Genomic DNA, 18,914 nt, shown 5'->3' on the forward strand with positions numbered 1-18,914 from the left:
TCTACTTAGCTACAGGGTATGGTGGCACAAATCTTGTCTTTTAATCCACCGACTTACTTTATGAATACACATAAAGATCTTCTAGTATTTACTGGTTTGAACCCCACATGATATGTGGGCAGCATATTTAATTCCATGGCAAGTGATTCACTTCCTAGGAACTATTTTTGAGAGGTGCCAGTATATATATGCTCTCATAATCTTCTGAGAACAGTGCACCTTGGGAGTCCCAAGGAAATGAACCAGGTGACATTAACATCCCATAGGAAAAAAAAACTTGGGGCCTTAATATGGGGTAGGAAGCTGTTGCTCTCTTTTCAGTTCATTAGCATGGCAGTTAATAGATTGGGAAGACTTGGCAGGAGCTGCCAACAGGCTGGGAGGGCTGCGTAAGCTATTTTTGTCACTTGAGCATTTTTTGTGCTAGAAGAAAGTCTGTTCCAAGCTTTACAGCTAAATTGGGAAATGTGATTATTTGAGAGGAAAGAATTCAGCCTAAAAATAGGAGGAAATCAGACAAAATTTCTGAAAGGGCTAGTCTCAGTGTGTTTTGTTTTTATTTTTATTTTTATTGCAGAACTTAAGAGAATCATTTCATGAATTAAAAGCTATACTGTGGCCTTCCTAAGAGGATTTTTTTTTCCTTCTGAATTTGGGAAGCAAACGTGAGAAAAACTTAGTGAACAATTTCAATGAAACCTTAACAGTGGTGTCACTACTCGCTTGTCTATTTTACTACACAGACACAAAAGAGGAAAAGAAGAATACCTGCTTATTCAGATCCTTTCTTGTAGACAGACCATTAAAAGTGAAATCAGATCTCTGGTCACTAACACTTGTTCGGCTGCCACTTGTCAATTTCACACCACTCAGGCATGATCTCTGTGCCTCTCCTTGTCATCTTTGTTGTGCTCCTTGTCAATTTTATGCCATCGAATGGGGAGGAAATTGGCAACCTGTACAAAGATCAGAAAGATAATTTGACTGAGAGAGTGGCAGAAAAACTCTGCAATGCTTGCACTTTTTGAAAGCAATGAAAAAAGACAGTTTGTGCTATTAAGACATCAGGAATGTTAAACTACACCAAACTGTGAGAGATCAGAAATGTTACTACTGTAAAAGAAGAGAACACTATGAATGACTTCAAGCTATAGGCAAGAGATTATGCTAAAGCAGGGAGCAAGTGGGAGGTTTCCCAGGGTTCTGCTAGAACTAGAAGTGTCTCACTGTGTTCTTTTAGGCGGTATTTGTATCCAATAGCAGGGAAATGGTTGAGGTTCATACAGCGATGGAGGAAACACAGTGGTTCATCTCCTCCAGGAGTGGGAAACCTTTTTAACTTATCAGGATCAGCCTCGCTGGGCCAAATATGACAGGTGGGTGGGGATGTCCACCTGCTAATCACATGATATCATGGCAGGTGGCAGGGCTGCCTACCTGTCAAAAACCCTTTTGTGGCTTTGCGAGTCTCCACTCCCTGCCCCTTTAAACCCCTGATGTCAGTGGTTTAAAAAAGGAGTGTGGGGAAACTTACAATATCCAAGCGAGCAGGTGGGTGGCAGTGTGGGAGAGGAGTAAGAAGCAGGCTTCTTTCTCCTTTGCTGCCGCCTGCCTGCTCAGATATTTAAAGGAGAAGCACTGTGCCTTTCAGACAGCCCCTGCTCCTGTTTGAACCTCCAGGTTTAGGAGGCTCAAACAGGGCTGCATGCACTAAGCAGGATTTAAACCCTGTTCATCAGCTGGTGAGCGGGGATTAAATCCTGTTGCCTTGGCTGTGTGCCCTGTTCCCAGGAGAGAATAGGATTGCACAGCCAATGCAGGATTAAGCCATGGCCTCCCAAGCCAAACTGGGCCCTCTTGCAGGCCAAGATTGGCTTCTGGGTTGGAGATTCCCCTCCCCTTTTCTACAGTAACTCTCTGTCTCAAGACAGAATATCTGTACATAAGGCATTCCAGACAGATTTCTTCTATAAGCTTTGAAAACCTCCCTAAAAGATTTCCTCACCTCTCTGGGGAGGTTATTCTATTGCTAGACTGCCATGGGAGGGCCTTAAGATAATACTGATTGAGTCAAGGGCTATTAGTGATACACTGTCAGAAAAACCACTCCCATCCCTGCCTGGATGTGACAGAGATAAAAAGCAGCAACACTGCAGTTGGTGCTCTTAGAGTTATTGCTGTTATTTAGGGTCCATAACTTTCCTTCCATTCATTGTTCTTCCTCAACCTGCTGCAGCTAACTTTATGTAAAGCTTGCTCCACACTCCTTTCCTAGCACAATTTATTTCCCACATTTCAAACTGTGGGTTTTACCTTGCCAATAAAACCTACGATCTGTCTATATGGATGCTTATGTGGTTCTCCTCCCCCACAGTCAGTGAGCATGTAGTCTGCCAGATCGTTCTCACTACTAAATTATCTAGGATGAAGCTACTCAAGAGGCAGTTTGCCCAGTTCACTGTAGTAGGAGATGCTTCTTTAAATAATTTCTGTTACGCAGTAAAATGAAGTATGCTGTCTGGAGTTTTGGTTAGCGGGTGCCTCACATGAATTTCCAAAGGATGCACCAAACCTCCTGTTGATTAACTTGTGTATGGACATGAAGTTGCAGGTTGTGTGGGACCTTAGGTTAACTTTTGGCACTAGGCCAGTGGCACACTGAAAATGAATGGGATTGCCTTACATATAGTAGTGATGGTTGCAGCATATTTGCAGCTGTAAAGAAATGGGGGTGCCACAGCATCTGATTGTCCTGATATGCAACCTATACTCTGGACAAGAGGCTACTGTAAGGACAGAATATGGAGAAACCGATTGGTTCCCAATCAGAAAGGGTGTGAGACGGGCGTATTTTATCGCCCTATTTATTTAATCTATACTATATGCAGAACATATCATACAGAAAGTGGGATTAGACCAAGATGAAAGAGGTGTGAAAATTGGAGGAATATCAATAAATTAAGATATGCAGACCATACAATACTACTAGCAGAAACCAGTAGTGATTTGAAATGAATGCTGATGAAAGTTAAAGAGGAAAGCACAAAAGCGGGACTATAACTGGACGTTAAAAAGACTAAAGTAATGACAACAGAAGATTTATGTAAATTTAAGGCTGACAATGGGGACATTGAACTTGTCAAGGATTATCAATACCTCGGCACAGTCATTAACCAAAATGGAGACAATAGTCAAGAAATCAGAAGAAGGCTAGGACTAGGGAGGGCAGCTGTGAGAGGACTAGAAAAGGTCCTCAAATGCAAAGATGTATCACTAAACACTAAAGTCAGGATCATTCAGACCATGGTATTCCCAATCTCTATGCATGGATGTGAAAGCTGGACAGTGAAAAAAGTGGATAAGAGAAAAATCAACTCATCTGAAATGTGGTGTTGGAGGAGAGCTTTGCAGAAACTATGGACCATGAAAAAGACAAATAATTGGGTGTTAGAACAAATTAAACCAGAACTATCCCTAGAAGCTAAAATGATGAAACTGAGGTTCTCATACTCTGGACACATAATGAGAAGACATGAGTCACTAGAAAATATTATAATGCTGGGAAAAACAGAAGGGAGTAGAAAAAGAGGAAGCCAAAACAAGAGATGGATTGATTCCATAAAGGAAGCCACAGACCTGAACTTACAAGATCTGAACAGGGTGGTTCACAACAGATGCTGTTGGAGGTTGCTGATTCATAAGGTCACCATAAGTCGTAATCAACTTGAAGGCACATAACAACAACAAATTCAATGTTGACCATTTCAGTGCAGCTGGGCAGGTAATTTTCCCTTAGATAATCTATTATTGCTTTCTGGGGGTTTTCTTCTTTTTTAACAATCTTTTGCATTTTACATTCTGTATTTTTTAAAAAATCTGTGGTCAATAGACTGTAAATAAATTATATCTGTATTTGTATTTATAACATCTGAATCAGGAGAGGCCGTGCAGGTCCTGGATCAGTCCCTGACTACAGGGGTGGGCAGGATGTGGGCCAACAAACTGTAGCTGAATCCTGGGAAGACAGAGGTTTTGTGGGTGAGTGGTTTTGAGGTCTGCATGACAGGTCAGTTACCTATTCTGGATAGGGTTACACTCTCTCTGAATACCACTTAATGTGAAAACCCTGTTCATAGGATTGCCATAAGTCAGAATCAACTTGAAGGCAGTACATTGCTTGCTTGCAGCTGGTGCAGAGTGTTGTTTCTAATAATAATAATATTTATTTATTTATAATGCCCCTTCCACCAAAGGGTGGCACACCAAACATATACAATTAAAATAACAATACATAAACTAACATTGTTATTGTTATGTGCCTTCAAGTCGATTATGACTTATGGCGACCCTATGAATCAGCGACCTCCAAGGGCATCTGACATGAACCGCCCTGCTCAAATCTTGTAATTTCAGGTCTGTGGCTTCCTTTATGGAATCGATCCATCTCTTGTTTGGCCTTCCTCTTTTTCTACTTTCTGCTGTTTTTCCCACCATTATTGTCTTTTCTAGTGAATCATGTCTTCTCATTATGTGTCCGAAGTATGAGAACCTCAGTTTCATCATTTTAACTTCTAGTGACAGTTCTGGTTTAATTTGTTCTAACACCCAATTAAACTAACATAACAGCTGCTAATATAAATCAACGTTGTAAAAAGCACCTAACACCATCATCAAAACCAAATCATGTATTCTCCTACAAACCAGGTCCCCACCCCAAGCCATTTCAACCACAATCAATTAGCCCATTCATTTCCTCTGGCAAATCAAAAGGGAAGGTTTTCAAATCCCTCCAAAAATAGGTAAAATCTTTCTCCAGCCGAAGTGCCACAGGAAGGTCATGGGTCTACAGACACGGAACCAAATCCTGAAAGGTTTGCAACCTTAACAGGGCACTTTGCATCGCCAGCCAGGATGCCAGATAATTGGGAAGATTGGAACGCAGGGCCTTAAAGGCAAGGACCAGAAGTCTGTACCTGGCCCTAGCCTGAATGGGCAGCCAATGAAGGGCCCTGTGAGTAAAGGTGGTATTGGAGTAGCGGGGAAGATCCAGGACGACCCGAACACCACTGTTCTCGGTCAAAACCAAAATACAGAGAGAGGACGAGGGCAGACCCGCCAAAAGACTATTGCAATAATCCAGACGTGAGGTAACCAGAGCCCGAACAAGCAAACGCACAGTCTCGGTAGTCAGGAAGCTGCAGATCCTACGGATATTCAAAAGATGAAATTTGCATGCTTTCACTCTCGCCCCAATAAAGGGGCGTGAACAGGCTGGTGGTTAACTGAGGCACCCTGCCATCAGTCCCTGTTGAAGGATCTGCACTGGCTTCCAATTTCCTAGTGGGCCAAGTTCAAGGTTTTACTGTTAAGTATATAAAGCCCTAGTCAAGTTAGGACCTGGTTATTTGAGAGACTGCCTCCTCCCTTACTGCCCTACCCATTCACTGAGGTTATCTGAAGAGGCACTCCTGGTGGTCATCCTGCCTCCATTTGAGATTCGTTTGACAGTCACTTGGAAGTTTAGTGTAATAACACCCACTGTATGGAACAAACGCCCTTTTGATATTTGACATACACCAGCATTTGTCTGTTTCTGGTATTGTTAAAGATGTTTTTATTTAGGCAAACTTCTAGGAGTAGCAATGCTGCCTTTTATCTGATTTTACAGGTGTAAACAGATTTGCAAAATTAATTTGTCATTTTACATTTTGTTGTTAATAAGTTGTATACTGCTTTGAAACTTTTTGTATTGGTGGCCTATATATTATGGTAGATAAATATTCACTAATAGGCAAAAAACCTTGCGGTTTAAGAATGTACCTATAGTCAACAGATATTTCTATCAAACTTTAAAAAGCAGGGAAATTGGGCAGCTATAGTGAATGCACCAGGGGAGCAGGAGACCTGACCTCCTCTCTGAGATATTGGACTGCCCTACAAATTTGTCAAAATGCAAACACAATTTGGGTTGGTCTTTCACAGTCCAATCTACTTCCTGTGTAGCTTGGAAGAATTTGGTAACATGTGCCTCTAAGCATATGGGGAGTGGTGGCAACACCTGCCATCTCCAAAGATGGAGAATTACATTTTTGTGTGTTTGTTGGTGTTCGTTTTATGTTGCTTCTTTCCTGTGTTACTACTGTTTCTACAGAGAATCTATCCTAGAAAACTATATTTCTCTCATTATTCATCCTAGAAATGTGTCAAATTTATTTTTATTAAATTCAAAGCCTTTTTATTGGTCGTTGTCTCATGATGGTGAAGACAGCCTTTTGTGTTTCAAACTGGAGGTTATGCTATATTAAATTTTGGGTGCATTAACAGTGGAATCTGAAACTGCAGTTTGATGTAAAATCAGACAGATTACAATATGTTGCTACTTAAGCAATTACTCTAGCTGTTGGGGAAAAATGTGGCCTGCTAAGATGCATGTTTTCAGCCTGCTATGCATAAACTACTCCACTTAAGGAAAGGTGGGCATGGTCAATTAAAAACATAGAGCACACCTAGAATTTTGCTAGAATATATTTCACCTCCCACTGTTTTATCTTGTGCAAACTGAGACACTCCTCATGTCCACTGAAAACTATTCTGCAGAATAGTCAGTGCCATTATTCCACAATTGTATTTGGAGCTTTTTTTTAGTGTTGCAAAGTGTTGCTGTACTTCACATATTCACAGAAACAGAAGCAAAAGAAAATGATTTACTATAGCGTCACTAAAATTGCAAAGTAAATCAAACATATTTAAAGTGACTATCTGAACTATATCCACTATTTTAATATTGTTGCTTCCTCCCTGCTAAAACAAGATCAGCACAGCATATGTGTTGTTTGTGTTCTTTGGGCTGATTGCAGGTGTTGCCACCACTCCCCATATGCTCAGAGGCACATGTTACCAAATTCTTCCAAGCTACACAGGAAGTGGATTGCACTGTGAAAGACCAACCCAAATGATGTTTGCATTTTGACAAATTTGTAGGGCAGTCCAATATATCAGAGAGGAGGTCAGGTCTCCTGCTCCCCTGGTGCATTCACTGTAGCTGCCCAATTTCCCTGCTTTTTAAAGTTTGTAGAAATATCTGTGGGCTATAGGCACGTTCTTAAACCGCAAGGTTTTTTTTGCCTATTAGTGAATTTCTCTGCTTTTTAATCTGGGAGGTAAGAAACAGGATCCTGTGCAAGTTTGCTAAGAATGGATTTATCATTTGCATGCTTATTGAGTTCAGTGGGATTTATTCCCTTGCAATCATACTTAGGATAGGTGAAACTTTCCACAGGGGATGGGGAAGGGAGGAGGGGGAGGAGGATGGCAGGTTTGATCATTTGCATGTTTATTGAGCTCAATGGGATTTACTCCCATGCAATTATGCTTAATATAGGTAAAATTGACCATGGGGGAGGGGGAGGGCGGAGGGCAGGGGAAGGGGAAGGGGAAGGGAAGGATGAGGAGGGGAAGGATGAGGAGGGGGAAGGAGAGGATTGGAAGGGGATGGAGAGGGGAAGGGAGGGGTGAAGGAAGGGGGAGGGGAGGTGCAAGAGGGAGGGGATAAGGGGGAGGAGCAGGGGAGGGCAGCTTTGATCATTTGCATGCTTTTTGAGTTCAGTGGGATTTACTCCTGTGCAATCATGCTTAGGATAGGTGAAACTGACCTGGGGTAGGGGCAGGGAGAGGAGGGGGAGGGGAGGAGTTTGGGTGGGTGGGCACTTGGCAGACAAGAAGCCCCTTTCCTTTCCAAAAGGAAAACACTGTGAACAGTATCATTCTTTTTCAGGGTTTCCCCCATCTTTTTATTCTACAGCAGGCACATATAGCCTCCCACCCAAATTTAAACCAAAGCTGTCACTGGCCACATCCACACCAGACCTTTATTTCACTTTAGACAGTCATGGCTTCTCCCAAAGAATTCTGGGATGTGTAGTTAGTGAAGGGTGCTGAGAGTTTCTAGGAGATGCCCTGTTAGAAGGTTGTTAAGCAAGCGTTTCTGAGTTCAGGACTATAAGTTTTGTAAGGTTTTGTTTTGAAATGAGCTTATGGGAAGCATCAGAATGGTATGGGGGTATTTTCAATTTATCATTGTGGAATGCAAAAAATCCATGCTGACTATAGTATACAGCCACTCTTGTGGCTGATTACGTATAAGCAGTGCAGGCTCCAATGTCAGTGGGTCAGTGAATCCACTCCAAGTTCTAGTCTGGAAAGCACCTTGGACAGCTCCTTGAAGTTCAGAGTAAAACCTGGAGCAGATTCACTGCCCCACTGACGTCGGAGTCACCAGTTCTCCACTGGGTACAAGTCTGACAAATACAAATAGTGCTTGTGGCTCATAATGTTTTATGTACTGCCTCTTATGTACTGCCTAGCAGATCAACCTCCCTGTTCTACAAATTGTACAAATTATAGGCTTATCAAAACAAGGTAAAAAACAAAACAAAAGCAGCAGCCTGTGCTGATACCTTTTCTTCTGCAGACAGACTTTAAGGCTACTAGAAGTTGACAGTGGAAAATGAGTGCACTTGTTTAATATGACACGAACAAAGAGTACATGATATGGCTGTGATCAAAAATTTACATGTGACCATAAAAAGCCTTTTTGAAAAATTAGCTTCCAAGTATATAGCTTCCCCCTACAATTTAGGACCAATTTGTATAATCACAGGAAGAGTGAGGCAGCCATTGAATCCCATGAAAGAACCTGAATATATATTATTCACATATTTAACTGCTGCAAGTATCCATCAAGGTTGGGCCGCTTTCTTGAGCACATGGAGGTCTGAAAGCTGGCTGAGTTAAGGCCATATCAGGTACAAGTGGTGCAGTGGTCAGAGTGCTGGACTAGGACCTGGGAAACAGGGTTCAAATCCCCACTCAGACATGAAGCTTGCTGTGTGACCTTGGGGCAGTCACCTTCTCTCAGCCTAACTTACCTCACAGGGTTATCAGGATTAAAACGGGGAGGAGGAGAACCTTGTATGGCACCTTGAGCTCCTTGGAGAGAAGGTAAGATATAAACCTCATAAATAATTTGCCCTCCCTGGTGCTCTTCTGGATCATAGATGAGATAACAGCACTGTGCAATTGGTTGGGATATGTGTGTGTATATATATCTATATTCCGTGTAACACACCATTGCGCATAGGCAGAAGGCCCCTTCCTCCAAGAGCTTGCCACTTGTGTCCCTTTGGCTATACCTGATTCCACATTTGTTTTCTTCAGTGTTTTCATGGCATTTCTAGTGAGGAGACTAGAAAGGAGTGTTAAGTCAGTTATGGAGAGCAGAAGTGTGTTTGTGGCAAAATGGGGATTGTTTGTTAATATTAATAAATCTGTTATTACACCTGCAAAATAGACACGGTTGGCAGATAATGTTCTCCACTGCAATACCTCAACAAGACCTTTGGATGTGGCTTCAGCCAGTCTATAGAACTGGGATGCCTAAAATGAAAGAGGTTTTAGTTAGCAGTTCTAATGGGCCATTCAGAAGATATCCCAGTCTCCCCATGGCTTCCTAATTCCAGTGCTACCAAACATGCCTATTATCTCTTGCTAAATTCCATAATTTCACAATGCCCATTATAATTGCCTGTTCTGGTCCCTTACCAAATACAATACAAAAAAAATATGAAAATCATGTACAATCCCTACATTTTGCAGCTATGCCAAAGGATGCAAATGAAATACATCTATGTGAATGTTGCTGGGGCACAATGGATAGAGACTACTGCAACACACCTAAATGTACAGCCTTCCCATTTAGTTCGAATGATGGGTAGAGAGCCAGCCATGGCATGTTTGCTATAATAGGCTTAAAGCAGCATTTGAAACCTGACTCAGCCTTTTCAAATTAATGGGCATCTTTCCAGGGGGCTCAGTCCCAGCATTCAATCATGTGGGAAGGAAACCTATACTTAGAAGTCCTGTGACCACATTCACCTCTGACAGAAACATCTGACACTTTGCTGAAGTCCTGTGAGATTACTGAGCAGGCAAATTGAAGACCAAATGCCATTTAAGGTACGGTTCTACTTTTGCATGAAAATAGCCATGCTCACCACCTGACCAAAATGATTATCGCTTTGAAAGACTCATCCCAGTGATTCTTATTTGAGGTCAGGAAGCACTGCCATGTGAATTCTAAGATTAAGAGATTCAGGTGTGCCTCATCATGCACATGTAATTAGTAGCTCAGGTTTAAGATTCTTGTGAAACTTTTCAATTTTTGCTGGGCTTTCATACCTGGACATTCAAATGTAGTATATAATTGGGAAACATAATACATAAAGTATACAATCTAAATGACATCATATTTGTATTAAAGGTTTCACTTGGGTCCAATGCATGTCTGTTATGTAGAGTTTGCATTGCCCTAACCCCTGTCCCATGTCTACTGCAGTGAGATTCATACATAGTGGCAGCATTGTCAAAGCAATCAGAAGTGGCTTCATGGTATTGTCATATATTGCTCTATATCTCATCTATCTGTCTATTATATTTATATCCATCTTTCTTCCATGTCAGCCATTTCTGAATTGTGCTAGTTTAGCTACAGTAGTCCAGGCACTGGTAACCTCCACATTAAATTACAGCAATACATTATATGTGGGGCTTTCCTTATTGTTGGTTAGGAAGGTTCAGCTAGTGCAGAATGCTGCCATGAACCTATTGAAGGAGGCATGCTATTGACAGCGCATAACAGCTGTGCTGGGTGCCATTATGCTGCAGGACCAAGCTTAAGGTCTTGCTGTTGATGTATAAACCCCTGAGCAACTTGCTACCAGTTTACCTCCAAGAATACCTTACCTTGTATATATTCAGTATACTCAGTCACTTTGATTTTCAGGAGATGCATTCTTAGCAGTGCCATGTGCTCCCGAGGTTTATCTTATGCCAATAAGAACAGGGCCTTTAGTGTGGCATTATTATCCTATAGAATTGGTATGTAGATGCCTGCATAAAATTCATCTGTTCACCCAGGCTTTCCCCAGGAGTGATTCAGCTGTACAGATGTATTAATCTCATCTACTAATTTGTGATATATTTTATACTTGTTCTATTAATGTAATTATAATTGTTGATTTTATGCTGTTCACCATCATGATTTTTTCCGTTAATGTTGGTGGTATAGTTGTGTTTTTTTTTGGGGGGGGGCAAAGAAATACATGATGGAACTCAAGGCAGTGTACACAGGCTTCCCAGGCAATGTCCCATCTGGGCACTGGTCAGACCTGCTTATCCTGAATGTAGTTGCTGCATCATGTACCTTGGACCATGGCCTGGCCCCTAGCTTATTAGTCCTGCATGAATCAGAAGATTCCATTATGCTTCTCTTCATTCAGTTTCAGTAATTGCCATTGTCATTGATCAGACAAAACTTTACCACAAAGCAATGTGAACATTTATGATGGAAATACTATTTTCTCAGTATTAGCATAATAATGTTGTGAAAAGCAACACAGAAGGAGGCTTGGCTCTTATTAAAGTACTTTGAAATCAAAATGTGTCTTGCATGTAGGGTTCATAGATGAAAAAGGATGGCTCGGTAGATTTTGGCCATGTTTGTCTGCTCAGACTGTTTTATGTCCAACATAATAAGGGATAATAAGGAAAAATATGCCCAGGAATATATGTGGGAAAAAAGCCATGAAGGGATGGAAGGAGGAAGATATCTATTCTTTGAAATGTGGGATGCAGTGATTACTTCCTGGGGAGTAGTAGGGAAACATATACTGGGAATTTAAAGTTTCCAAAGTTCTTCAGTGGGGCATGCCAGTTGCTAGAACCACTGCAAAAAAAGAGTTGCCCATGGAGCTACTTTCTCTTAGAATTTGAAATAAGGGCATGTATTTTGAAATGAAGGAAAATATGAGACATGATTATTCTGAATTGGAGGCTGACACTTTTACACATAACAAAATCAGATCCAATTCAGGCCTAAATGGCACCAATATGTGTGCTACTTCAAAGCAACCTGGCTATCATATATACCTGAAGTTACTTTTGAGAAGTGTATTGGATGTTTCCATGTGGACATCATATGAATGGGTATCAGCCATGATGGCTAAATAAAACAGCCAGTGTGCTACTGGTTATCAGGGACTGGAGATGAAAGTGAGGGTGCCGCCTTTATTTCTTGCTCATGGGCTTCTCAGATGCATCTGGTTTGCTACTGTGAAAAACAGCATGTTAGACTAAATTGAGCTTTGGCGTCATTCACCAAGGCTCATGTTCTTGTGATAACAATGACGGTGGTCAGTGGGAGTGTTCCCAGACATTTAGCTGCTTGAGGTGAGCAGCAAATACTCCCCACCCCCCACCAAGTCAAGGTGTATAGCATCCAGGGTTGGCCCAAGCTATTTTGGCATCTGATGCAGAAAATCCCACAAATACCTCTTCCCATTTCTAAAAGCATGACGAGAATAACAACAGTAACTTAAACAGCCAGCATTTTGCTGCACTTTCATGATACCCCACTACCTCATTCTGCCTAATAGTAGAGCTGGCCCTGTGGGTCGCACTGATCCTACCGGAGTTCTAGCAAGGCAAGAACTTTGATATGCAATTGTAATCTGTTGCTTGAACAACATAGTCAGTCTTTGTTTTGCAATGACTTTTAAAAGGATTTTGTAGGAACATGTTTTGAGGCATCATTATTTGCCCTGGTTTCAAAGCACCCCATGCATGTCCAAAATGATAAAGGATTCAGGTATTCCAAATATGATATGTGGCATTTGTTTTCAAGTTTCCACCCTCATATTATTGCAAAAAAATATTGTGGGAACTCTTCTGTATACCCTATATAAGAACCTAATATTAAAAGCACACTTTCCCTAAGACATAAAAATAAAATAGTTTGGCTGCAATCCTTGGAAACTGCCTTATACCAGGTCAGGCAATTTTCCCATCTAGCCAAGTATTGCTTTTTCTAGCTGGCAGCAGCTCACCAAGTACTCAGGCAGAGATCATTCTCATCACCTGCTACATGAGATGCTTTTAACTGGAGATACCTGGTGTCTCCTGCATGTGAAATATGTGCTATGCTTTACCGCTGAGCCATGGTAACGCCCCAGTCTTATTGCTCTTGAATGCAGTGGAACATCAACACACAAATGTGTTCAGAACTTGACACAATTGCTACTGCCAAGTACATTATTCAGTTAAGACAGCCAATCCTTTGTAGGTATGGGTGAACTCTTTTTGCTCCATTGGCTTGGTAATTACAAGCTTTGTTTGGAAGCACTCGGAAAATCTCACGGCGTCTTCCCACAGGCTCTCTAGGAAGTGTGCTGGCCAGGGTGGCTTGCCTGGCGAGTGCCAGAGTTGTAAAAGTCCTCTCTGTTCTTTTTGACATACAGTAACAATGAGCATAACATTAAGGCAGTGTTTAAAAGTAGTAGGCACTTAGCATTTTTGAACAGCATAACTTTGATTAATCAGAGTTTGCAAGCTGCAATCATCACCTGGAAACATAATTAAGCAACCCTTCCCTTGTTACTTTGTCATAATCTCAAATTCTTGTTAGTTAGCTGATTGCCTCTCCTGGTCTTTCATGGAGTATTGTTTGTGGAGTCCTTGTTTGTTCCCGTTCACAAGCTCATATACCCACTGGCTGGATCCAGTTCCGCACACCTGCTGTATAGGATGTAACTGGAACAGGCCAGTATAATCATATTGGAAGCAGTACTTTGTCACCCACACTGCCTTCCAGTTTGTTTCTGGGCCCAGTTCAAAGTGCTGGTGTTAACCTTTAAAGCCTTAAATGGCTTGGGGCCAGGTTGCCTCCTCCCACATACCCAAACTTTTAGATCATCTTCTGAGGCCCTTCACCAGGTATCTCACCAACTGAGATACAGTGGGTGGCTATGAGAAAGGAATAGTTTTCAGTGATGGTACGCGGTTGTCCAAAGCCATCCCCAACGAGGCTTTCTTGACACCTATGTTGTGGTCTTTTTGGCACCAGGCAAAGAACGTTTAATTTTCCCAGGCTTTCCATTCTTAAAGCCTGTTATTGCTTTTTAGATCCTTTATCATTTTCTGTGGCTAGTTTTATTCTGTTTTAGATTTCATGGTTTATATATATATATATCTTCTGGTTTTAATTCTAACAGGTCAATCATGCAGAGAACCTTCATTATTGGGTAGTATATAGATTTTGTAAATAAATAAAGTTGCAAGACATTTTAGGAATTATTTTAAGGCCTAATCCACTTGTAGCCATGCACAGAAATTGGTTCCAGATGGGAATGAACTGGCTGGTTGTGTCGTTTGATGCACATAAACAGGAAAAAAGCATCTCCCTTTGTATCAAAAGGGATACCAAATCAGTTCAATAGAGTAGAGCATATATGAACCCCCCAATATGGTGCAAGTTAATATCATCATCTGCATTGGCTATGTGCACAGATTGTGCACAGTCCGTGCTGGACTAAGATAATTCTGTGGAATTTGGCAGCTAATAACGAAGGTTATTGTTCCACTTACTGTTGCAATATCCCCCGCCCCTGCACACACACAGAGGGGGGAAAAGAGCACAATACATTGAAAAGGAAAATGTCCATTTATTCACAAAAAATGTACCATACCCGAATGATTAATTTCTTCCTCTCTTGCGCAATTGAAGCAAAGACTTGCTACAACAAAGTTAATTGAGGTTTTAACATTGCATTCTATCGTTGCTTGGATGTTTGCTCATGAAAACAGTACTTAGAGATTATTCTTCAACACAATTACTGTTTGTTGCTTTCTAATGTTACTGCTATAACATTAGTGGTCCAAGCAAACGATGCAGCGAAAAGAAAAATGGCAAGGTCCTATGAATGTGCTTAGCATCAGGGTGTGTGGGCTGTGTAGGAAAATCAGAGGAAAACAGTTTGCCCGGGCGTGTGCTACCCAGTTCTGTCTTATGCTAGGCTGTATCATTCACTCCTTAAAGAGCAAACTTCTTCTGTGAACTTAAGCCGCTCCTTAGATCTTGCTGTGGTGCCAGAAGCATTGAAACACACACCCCATGGCCAAGAGGGGGCAAGAGGAACATCCTGGGGTTAATATGCAGCATCTGCTGTGTGTTTAATTATAGCTTTCCACAGACAGAAGAGAAAGAACCAAATACAAGGACATTGAAAAAACTACAACCCTGAGCCAGTTTTTTTTCATGGGCTGCAGGTAACAATGAGAAAGCGTCTAGACTGGCCTTCCTCCAACCTGGTGCCCTCTAGTGATTGGACTACCATTCCAATCATCCTAATTCAGCAGGGCTGTGTGGGCTGGGACTGATAAGAGTTGTCACCCAAAACATCTGGAGGGCACTAGGTTGGGGGAAGGTTGATCCAGGCTGACTGCTGTGCTTCTTCACAGGTGATACTGTCATCCCCTCCTCTGGTATGGCTCAGTGTGCACTTCCCTGAGCTGGAGTTTCAGGTGGGGAAACTACCCCAGAGTGAGGCTGGAGGAGGACAAAAGTGGCCAAGAGTAAGTTCCCGTTGATTTGACAGGGAGGGATGTCTGTACTGGGTTGCCCTGGGTTGCCCTACTGACTGGAGCTCCTTGACTGCTGCCTTTACTGCTCTCTGAAGTCTCCTTCCAGTATCTGTAGCTGTGAAGGCTGGTGACTCTGATGTCAGTGGGTCAGTGAATCCACTCCAGGTTTTAGTCTGAACTGTCAAGGAGCTGTCCAGAACCTTGGACAGCTCTCTGAAAGTTTGGACTAAAACCCGGACGGGTTCACTGCCCCACTGACATTGGAGCCACCAATCTTCACTGATCTGTAGGGAGGAAGAGTGGACAGACCGGAACTTTCTTGCATTGATCTACCCTGCTCTCCCAATTCTTTTGCAGGCTGCTGCTACATCCCAGATGTTAAGGTTCAGATGGCAGTGCAGTGGCAATGGGTCAGTAGTACCCTGTCCCAAGGGCATCTGGTTCTCTCTCACCTCCTCTTGACTATCTGGTACCTTGGTGATTTCTGTGGCAGAGTTGGGAATCCAAAGGCGATGGTTGTGATGCGTCCTTCCCTGGCTCTCCCTGTCAGGTTCCTACCTGCACATGGTTACTGCCTGTCTCTAGGCACCACCAGGGACTCCACCAGTCCGGACCGCTCTCTCTTATGATTTCTCTCCCCGCTCTAGCACAGATCTCAACAGATCCCCCTGCTAGGCAACCACCAGTAACATCCCAATACTAGTATTCCCAGAGACTCTGAATACTGGTATTGTTATTCTCTTCACCGCTGCCACCATTTGTTACAGTTCCCCTTCAGCCTTGGTCATTACCTTACCCTCCCTTCTGGTCTGTGAAACCCCAGCCAAGCATCAGGCCTTTGGTAAACCAAATTAAGTATTTATTACAGATAACAAAGCTAACAAGATTAACAAGATTTCTTCTTAAGGCACATAAGCATATGGTTTTACTCAATACTAATCCGAACTCCACCTCCCTCCTGGTAAACAACTCTCTAAACCCCACCAAGCAATCCACTCTTTCTCTTCTCCCCCCAGATTCCACAATTCACCACCTCACATTCACCCAGATTTACCTGTCATCCTTTCATTTATACTGTCAGCCATTTTAAACATTCAGCCAATCATCAAGCATTCTATTGCCCATTCACTCCCCCTCCTCTTTCACTACTTACCATGTATACTCTAAACAACCAGCACTTACCATATATACACTAATATATAGGAACATCACATCCCCCCCCCCTTAAACAACTGCAGAGTATTATTCCTGTTCCAGGATTTATACGTCGCGTTAACAAATAAAAGTCTCTATGGGGAAAATGTCTTTCTTTGTTCCTCTGTCTGGTCACGTCACTGCAGTCCCAGCCACTTGCCTGGAAAGTCCATCGGCCAGTACATTGTCCTTGCCTTTGATGAACTGGAAGTCCACTTGATAGTCCTGTAGGGCCCAGGACCACCTCTGCAGCATAGTGTTATGGTTTTTCATAGTCTGCAACCATAACAAGGCCCGATGATCCGTAGTCACTGTGAATCTTCGTCCCCACACGTATGGGCACAACTTGTTCAGTCCCCACACGACCGCTAGGCACTCCTTCTGGACCGACGAATAGTTTTTCTCCCTCGGCGTCAGCTTGCGACTCAGGTACGCCACTGGATGTCTAGTGCCTTCTCTCTCCTGCAGCAAGACGACTCCCAGCGCGAGGTCCGACGCATCTGTAGCCACGATGAATGGTTTCTCATAGTCTGGTGCTATTAATATGGGTCCTTGGCACAAGGCTTGCTTCAGCAGATCAAAAGCCTTCTGACATTCATCCGTCCATACCACACGCTCAGAACACTTCTTCTTTGTTAGTTCATGCAAGGGGGTTGCTATTTCCCCAAAATTTCTCACAAACTTCCTATAAAAACCAGCCACACCCAGAAATGCCCTTACTTGTTTTTTGGTTAAGGGGATCGGCCACGCTTGTATTGCCTCCACCTTGCTCCATAAGGGGGTGATTTTCCCACTCCCCACCTTATGTCCTAAATAGATTACTTCCTTTAGTCCAAACTGGCATTTCTTAGCTTTTATTGTGAGGCCTGCTTTTCTTAAGGCCTCCAATACTGTTGTCAGGTGTTGGACATGCTCAGGCACCGACTTGCTAAAAATGGCCACGTCATCGATATAGGCCACTGCAAAATCTGACATGCCTCGCAACACAGTATTGATTAGCCTCTGAAATGAACTTGGTGAGTTCCTTAGTCCCATGGGTAAGGTCACAAACTCATATAACCCATCTGGTGTACTGAAGGCAGTTTTGGCTCTGGATTGCTCGTCTAGTTCCATTTGCCAAAATCCTTTACAGAGATCTAGTGTAGAGATAATGGTTGCTGCCCCCAATAACTCTAACATAGCGTCTACCCTAGGCATAGGATACGCATATGGGACAGTAATTTTATTGATTAGCCGATAATCAATGCAAAACCTTGTCGTTCCATCTTTTTTCGGAACCAGGACAATACTTGAGGCCCAGGGACTGATGGATTCCCTGATCACTCCTAATTCCAGCATATCTTCCACCTCCTTTTTGATCCCATTCAAAACTTTCCCATTCACACGGTACGGAACAGATCTGATTGGGGCATGATCTCCAGTATCAATGGAATGTATAACTATACTGGTTCGGCCAGGTTTGTTGCTAAAGAGATTCCAATAGGTTTTCAAAACTCTCAGAATCTCTTCTTTTACTTCCTCCTCTACCTCCTCTGACCATTCCACTTGATCTACCCCTCCTTTGTCTTTGCTTTCCTGTACCAAATCTGGAAGTTCAGGCCCACTTCCCTCAGGGAATAAGGTAACTTGCAACACCTGTGCATCCCTGGTATGGTAAGGCTTCAACATATTTACATGAACCACTTTGCTTTTGTTTAATTGGTCTGTGGTGATTACATATGTCACTGTGTCAAGCCTTTCTCTGATGGTATATGGTCCTTCCCAGTTAGCCTGTAATTTGTCATGTTTCCTGGGTATGAACGCCATAACCATATCTCCCACATCATACACACGTTCTCTGGCTGTTCTGTCATACCAGTAACTTTGCTTCTCCTGTGCATGATTCAAATTCTCTTTCACTACTTCCATCATTAATGTTAATTTATTGCGGAATTCCAATACAAAATCTACTACAGAAGTTTTGTACTCTCCCAGAGTTCCTTCCCATGAATTTTTTAGCAGTTCCAAAGGTCCCCTCACTTTTCTAGTGAACATTAGTTCAAAGGGTGAGAAGCCTGTTGACTCCTGAGGGACTTCTCTGTATGCAAATAAGAAGCATCCCAACCGTTCATCCCAGTCTTGTGGGTGATCTTGAACATAGCTTCTTATCATGCCCTTCAAAACTCCATTGAATCTCTCAGTTAGCCCATTAGTGGCGGGATGGTAAGTAGTGGTCTTTAGATGTTTTAGACCACAACATTTCCACA

The sequence above is a fragment of the Rhineura floridana genome, chromosome 7 (assembly GCF_030035675.1).
Source record: "Rhineura floridana isolate rRhiFlo1 chromosome 7, rRhiFlo1.hap2, whole genome shotgun sequence".
NCBI lineage: Eukaryota > Metazoa > Chordata > Lepidosauria > Squamata > Rhineuridae > Rhineura > Rhineura floridana.